The following is a 7,301-nucleotide window of genomic DNA, read 5'->3' on the forward strand; positions in this document are numbered from 1 at the left end:
TTCAGTGTTGGTAACAGGGTTGTATCAAATGTTTTACACACCAAATAAATAATTATTATTTTGAAGCCAAAATGTCCTCCAATTCTGGAATGACCCACACGCTCTTTTGCTAGCTTACAGCCGCTCACAATCCCAAGCTAACAGTAGCGATGCATCAAACATGGTAGCAAAATTGGAGCTATCCAGCCGTAGAGTTTGGAGCCAGATTCCAACTCAGACCAGGAGCTCGTGGCTCGTTGTTGTAGGTCCTACGTCACAACAAAAAGGTTTTCAAACAGCGTTTTTTCGCCTGCTCCTGTTGGAAAATATAATCTGTCGCTTTGAGATTACTTTCCTTGTTGCATGTTCAATAAAGTCGAGAAGAAGAAAACCACGGGATTCGGCCGGATTAAGTTTAACAAATTTATTCCCTAACAATATTTCTAAAAACAGAGTAAAAACAGATCGATCTGGGTGTCCAAAATCAAGGCCTGCAATACGCAAGAGGTTACATTCCGAATTCACATGCAGCTTGTCTGGAGACACACGAAAGTTCCTTGAGTTCAGACTTTTAAGCATGTGGTCAGAACATCCTCCCCCGGGAGCAAGATGGCCGCCGAATCTCCGCCTCTGGTCGCTAGTGATTGGCTGACAGAGCAGCCCGCCTTCTTCCTTCAGCCCATCCTTAGAATCACAGCATCTGGTCTCTGGGGGGAAACCTCACAGATAGACACGGTACGGAATCCCCATGGGTGGCAGGAACTGTCACCGCAGGAAGTCGATCCTAGAGCTTTGTTCTTCACACGGGAGCAGATGCCTGTGGCGGTTCCCAGGGATTGAGATGATTGATTTATGATCCAAGTCAGACCTACAACCAAATGGCCCCAGAAGATCAAAGACCGTTTTCTCCTGAAGGGGGTTGGAGGTTGGAGCTGCTTTCCTGAAACCTCTTTACATATGCAATTATCAGGAAGTCCCTTTTAATTGAAATGACTGAAACCCACACACAGTAAACCAGAAAGAAAACCTTCAATGAAATAAAATGAAGATAAAAACCTAGGAGAAATGAGAACCACAAAAAATAAATTCCTTCAGTTTCCCTCTCTTGACCTCACGAAGTGAGGTCACACAAAAAATAAAAACACATTATCACATCATGCAATCAAAACAGCTGTGGTCTCGAGCCCTCACAATATATAAACAGAACCAATGTGCATTTCAAAGGTGTTGATGATCCGTTTATGAGTTTAGCAGCGAAAAACCTGTGGAGCTTGCATTAATGATCTTTAAGAAACATTCAGTTGGACAGGAAAAATGCATGCTAAGGCCCCGAGCCCCATCGGCGACCGTCCCTAAGGACACTCATGCTTCATTGGATCTTTGGCACATTGGCGTTTACAAAGAACAAGACATAAAATAGTAAATAAAGAAAATGCACAAATAAAAATTCCAATTATTCTAAAAAGTAAAAGATACAAAGACAATAAAATAGCACTTCCTGTAAGGAAAAGGAACACCTGGAATTAAGGGGGGGGAATTGAGAAATGTTAAAGCAGAACAAAATCACACAGACGATGAAAAGAGAAAAGAAAATTGTCAAACATAACAGTAAGCAATTTTATAAAATGTAACAAAGTCCAAAAAAGGTCATTCCGGGCCTCGAACACTCGCGTCCTCCTTCTGCATGTCCCACAAGCTCTGGCAAGCTTGGACCTGGCCTCCTATGGACTTCTCAATAAGCCTGTTATTAGAGATGTGACACATGGTGATACAACAGAACGGCTGCAAAAGGACTTGGGGTGTCCACTGCTGTGGTACTGTTCAGCCAAGATGATTCTGCTGTGGGTCTAAGTTTTTGTTAGTGTTAGGGTCAGGAAATTAAAAAATAAAAAATAAAAAACAATAAAACACAAAAGACAATGAGACAAGAATCAATTTACGCATGCGCAGTAAGAGAGAATATGATGGAAAAGGTCCACCACATTTCTCTTCTCAAAGGTCTGCTTCCCCTCGTGCTGTTTTATGAAGAACACAAGTGGGGAAAATACAAATTCAAGAAAAAGAAAAAAGTTTATTATGGGCTGTTGTCTAATGACCCAGTCGTAGAACCTACTCATCCTTGCTGTGGATGAGAGAAAATCAGATGAACAGACACACAAAGCTTTAAAATTTTAAAAATGGTCAATCTGTGTTACTATTTAAACATTCTTTCTAAATGGTCAATCTGTGTTACTATTTAAACATTCTTTCTAGACAAATACATTTAAACGATAATGATAAAATAATGTCCTTCTTTTAATCATTAAGACCTCTTTTGTCTACCTCCCTCTCTTGGCCTGGGGTTAAACCCCAGGACACAAACACAAAACGAATTAAATGTAAAGCAAAATCATGAAAACAATAAACTGTTTGGTGCATCGATAAGGTGAAGAGGCGTCCTGTCCACGTTCCTGTAAAAGGCAAGGTCACAAGAAGAAATAATACAACTGCAACAGAAGATCTTTCATTAATTGCAGGCAGATGTCATCAACCTGTATTAGCAAAACACAAACCTCTTATAGCATAATGTTCTGTCAGAGAGACTTTAAACAGTGATCAAAAATGCAAGAAGGATTTTATGAACCCCTCTGTACTAAAATGTAAATAATTGTCTGCTATTTTTATGTAATGATTCCATTAAAAGAAAACGTGTGCTAAGTCAATAGCAACAAACAACACACCTTGTGAGGTTAAAGGTGACAGCATGCAATATGGATCAGGGACGTATAGGTTTTATAATAATGGTGACGTCATCAACTCAAATTAACATTAGCTTAAATCATATGCAATCCATCTACTTTTAAAACCGGTTTCAAAGAAGTACACCATGAAGAATACGAATATTCAATGACACTATAGTTCTACAGCCCAGACTGAGTTTCCTTCATCTGCATCTTTCAATCAGCTGCACTGAGATCTAAAAATCTGTGCTCCTGCAGTTACCTGAATCACCACCGGGGGGACGATGAAGAATGAACCAACATCAACTGAACCTGTGGACCATGAAGCATCAGAGAGCGTTTTAACATCACCTCTGCATCTTCATGAGCCGTCTCCTCTCTGCTCAGTTGTTGAACGGCAAAATTAACCTGTACATTTTTATTGAGGGAGGAAAGTGAACACCTGAAAAAACACAATTTAACCAATGTGTTGTTAATGTCCTGCTTAGTCTAATCCTATGTGAGATACAGCTGTGTCTGACAGCTAGTATCATTGCATTTGTGAGTGTATGAATGCACAATAAGCCGCTCGCCCTCAGGGTTAATATATGTCAGTGTAGTTCAAATGCCACGTGTGGTCTTCTACCTGCTGAAATACTTCTTACTGTTAATCATGCTCTCTGTCATAATGGAGTGTACATGTCAGACCATTCGGAGGCTTCAAACACAGGAGTCCAGGCTTCAAACCTGAAATTAACGAAACCACCTGGCGTTTCAGGGCCCTTTACATGTCTGCAGTGGGGGTCGGCTGTGGTGTCCGGCATGGCATCCAGTCTGCTGTCTCCTGTTTTGACAAGACTGTCCCGTCCCAACAGATTCACAGGCGTGTTTGGTGAATGCACGCATGAATGTTCCACCATCTGGTCAAAAGTCAGTCGGATGGTCTTTTGCAGGTTTTGAGGAGTCATTTGTTCATTTGTCAGAGCAGGTAGAGTGTCCAGTAGACTCATCAGTGGTTACCTTTGAGCTTGAAAAAGACAATGGCTCCTGCATCAAGTGGTGTTGTCCGACTTGCCCTGTGGTCCTCGCCACGGTGGAGGAGGGCTTGGAGTGGTCATGGGTACTGTTCATTTTTCCTCCAGACCCTCTGCCTCTTGGTCTGTACATTCTGCTGTTGGGCACCTCGTTGTGGGTTGTCAGGGTTCAGAGCGCCATAGATGCCATTTCCAACTGCTGCTGGGGTCCCCTGGGTGGCCTGCTTCTCCCAGGATTTTTCACCCGTCCTCCTGTTTTGGCCTCCGAATGGCTGAGCATGACACGTCACTACTGCTGTCTCTGAGGGCATCAAAAGTCAAAATTCATGTTAGTTTCCTTTTCTTTTTTAAAACACCTTTTATCCTGTGTGAATCTTTTCAGCAGGGTAAAGAATTGTTTTTCTTCAGCTGCTCAACCTCCCCCTCTCTCCTGTCCTGTTTCTTCAAATGTGCTCTGGGGGTCAGTCACTGCTGACTCGGCTCCCTCCTGTGAAGGTAGAGAACTGCGGAGGATGGTAAACTTCTGCGTCTTTTGTCACTCACCCACAAAACAGAGGGGGTTTTTCTGCCCAGTTCAGTTTTATGAGATCTCGGGGGGGGGGGGCTGCTCTTCTGCTTGGAAAGAGATTTAGAAATTTATTAGTCATGTTCAGTCTTCACCGTCTCCAACACCGTCAGTTGATCAGTAATGAAAGCCAGCAAGGGGAAAAAATCCCTAAAATTTTCTTTGTCCGAAATGACGGACCTGGAGCAAAATCTTTGAAAAATATATTGTATTACATGCATTCTGCCCGCTAATCATTCACTCTTAATCAAAAAAATAAAGACAAATTGTTTTGACTTACCCTTAAGGACTGTTGTTGCCCTACAAAAAGAATTTGGAGAAGTGCTAAAAGCCCACAAAATCCCACAATTTAAGCTTTTCCTTATTTAACCAAAAACACAATTCTCAATCTAAAACACAGACAATCAATACAAAGACAATAACTTTTAACCGTTTTTGCAAAAGACATAACACAACAAATTAGGTACCTTACACATAAATAAAAATAAACCATTTCACTGAAATGAATCGTTCATAACTAGCGTTTTAACATTCATGTTCCCTCTTCTCCTGTTCTACCATACCCTGCACTTTCATACCACACCTTTCCATGCCCACAGACCCTCCATTTTACTTACAATGCCTTTTAATTTCTCCTGCTTGTCACCTTACATTTCATGTCTCTACATTGCAACATCCTTCCAAATCCTCAAAAACCATGTTTCCCTTTCCTTTACCTCGTCCTTTTCCCCATTCTGAAAACAATTTTCAAATACTATTGATTATGATTCAAACAAACAAAACCGCCACTCATTCGCCTCTTATTCAAACAGCAGTGCACAAGATCAAAACAAACAGAAAAACGAAATTAAACAAATTAAAAATGTCAATAATACTTCTTCAAACAAAGCTGAACTTAATCGCGGTTATTAGGACATACAAACAAATTAGAGAAATGTATTCACAATAAGAAAACCGAAATAATTACAAAATTATTTTACCCCAAATGTATTAGACCCTGCAACCATGCACGTTGATCTCGCCGTTGCAGCAGAGGCTCCCGTCGGAGGCGCTGTGCAACATAAAAACCTTTTTCGGCGAACCGAAAACCCACTGGAAGTTGTTTTTCAAAGTGTCTTACAACCGAGGTCATTACCACGCTCGATAACGACGATCCCCACCATGATTTTACCGCAAATTACATCCCAAACTCTTCAAATGTTCCTCATGAAAAAGTTCAGCACGTTCCGTCATATTTGGTTGTCAGGGACGCGTCTCGCCGACCACATGGTACAAACAAAGCCAATCACAGCCACCGTTGCCATTTTGGCCAGGACTCCGTCACGCTTACCACGTGGTACAGACAAAACCAATCACAGTCGTCTACACATTCGAAAACAAGTAAAACGTCCCGTCATTGGTCCGTTCGATGTAAACATGATGAACAAGATGGCTGCGTCCGTAGAGCAGACAATACACAGGGAAATGTGGAAAATACAGTTAAAATGCACAAATTTCAAACACTCTTTCATCCCATTCTTTCCAAAATCGCATACATTTCATTCCATTCATTCTCATTCAAGCCATTTTCACCGCTGTTGTCAAGTCAAGTCGTCAGCGTCGTCTGTCGTCAAAACAAAATTCACCGGTTTCCTCATATCTTCTGTCTAGCGCACCTTTCATTTTTACTGTGAATCCCTCTGTGGTTTCTCTACGCATTAAAAATAATTTGTGAAGGTTCGCTGCCTTCCTGGTTTTTCCGAAAATCCTAAAACGCGCAAAATTAGTTCCTATAGTAACACTGTTGTTTTCGTACGGGATTTCGTACAGGCTCAAACAGACGCAAAACCTACTAAATTTTAACGTAATCCAAATATCACACGCTCCCAATTTACTATTTATTCAATTTTGACAGGCTAAACAGACACAAAACCTGCACAATTTGCTCAGCTCTAATTTTCATAAATTTCCTCAGTCCAATTTGCTGTTTCAGGAGGGTGAACCCACAAAACTTATACAGGTGCGCTATGCCGTCCACATACTTCACTTCCCCACAATTTGAGTTATTCACTAAGAGAATAACCTGGTCAATATGCAGGATTTACGAACAGGTTCCTGCTTTACCTTTTGTTTGTGAGGCCTCGAGGGAAGTCAAGCACGTGGGGGGAGCGTCACCGACTTTTCGCCGAAAGTCCCAGAAATCTCATAATAAACCACTATCGGTCCTCTTACCCGCGTTGCGCTTCCGCGTTTCTTCCCCACTTATCACATCAGGGTCACCAATTAATGTTGGAAAATATAATCTGTCGCTTTGAGATTACTTTCCTTGTTGCATGTTCAATAAAGTCGAGAAGAAGAAAACCACGGGATTCGGCCGGATTAAGTTTAACAAATTTATTCCCTAACAATATTTCCCGCCTTCTTCCTTCAGCCCATCCTTAGAATCACAGCATCTGGTCTCTAGGGGGGAACCTCACAGATAGACACGGTACGGAATCCCCATGGGTGGCAGGAACTGTCACCGCAGGAAGTCGATCCTAGAGCTTTGTTCTTCACACGGGAGCAGATGCCTGTGGCGGTTCCCAGGGATTGAGATGATTGATTTATGATCCAAGTCAAACCTACAACCAAATGGCCCCAGAAGATCAAAGACCGTTTTCTCCTGAAGGGGGTTGGATGTTGGAGCTGCTTTCCTGAAACCTCTTTACATATGCAATTATCAGGAAGTCCCTTTTAATTGAAATGACTGAAACCCACACACAGTAAACCAGAAAGAAAACCTTCAATGAAATAAAATGAAGATAAAAACCTAGGAGAAATGAGAACCACAAAAAATAAATTCCTTCACTCCTCATTCACGATTTGAAAAAACCTTGCTTGTGTTATTTAGCTTAAAAAAAATATTGATAAGAACTTCAGGACAACTGCATGAAGCTAAATGCTTCTCTCTTCTGGTTAAAGCACCGAATTGTTTTAGTTTCATCTTCTGATTAACAAGCAAAAGCTTCTGACAGAGTTTGGGGTTTTTCCATTGAAGTCTTAGTT

General features: G+C 41.4%; 1 long non-coding RNA gene across 1 annotated transcript; it reads right to left on the bottom strand.

Annotated features, from left to right (window-relative positions):
• Positions 1-388: 388 nt before the first annotated feature.
• Positions 389-6,664, bottom strand: LOC144996220 (uncharacterized). Its single transcript, XR_013659250.1, has 2 exons — positions 6,381-6,664; positions 389-4,013 (listed from the first exon to the last, which is right to left on the bottom strand). It is a non-coding gene; the product is annotated as an uncharacterized LOC144996220 (long non-coding RNA).
• Between the last annotated feature and the right edge of the window lie 637 nt (positions 6,665-7,301).

The sequence above is a fragment of the Oryzias latipes genome, chromosome 12 (genome assembly GCF_053564925.1).
Source record: "Oryzias latipes strain Hd-rR chromosome 12, Olatipes_Hd-rR_3.1".
Classification (NCBI taxonomy): domain Eukaryota; kingdom Metazoa; phylum Chordata; class Actinopteri; order Beloniformes; family Adrianichthyidae; genus Oryzias; species Oryzias latipes.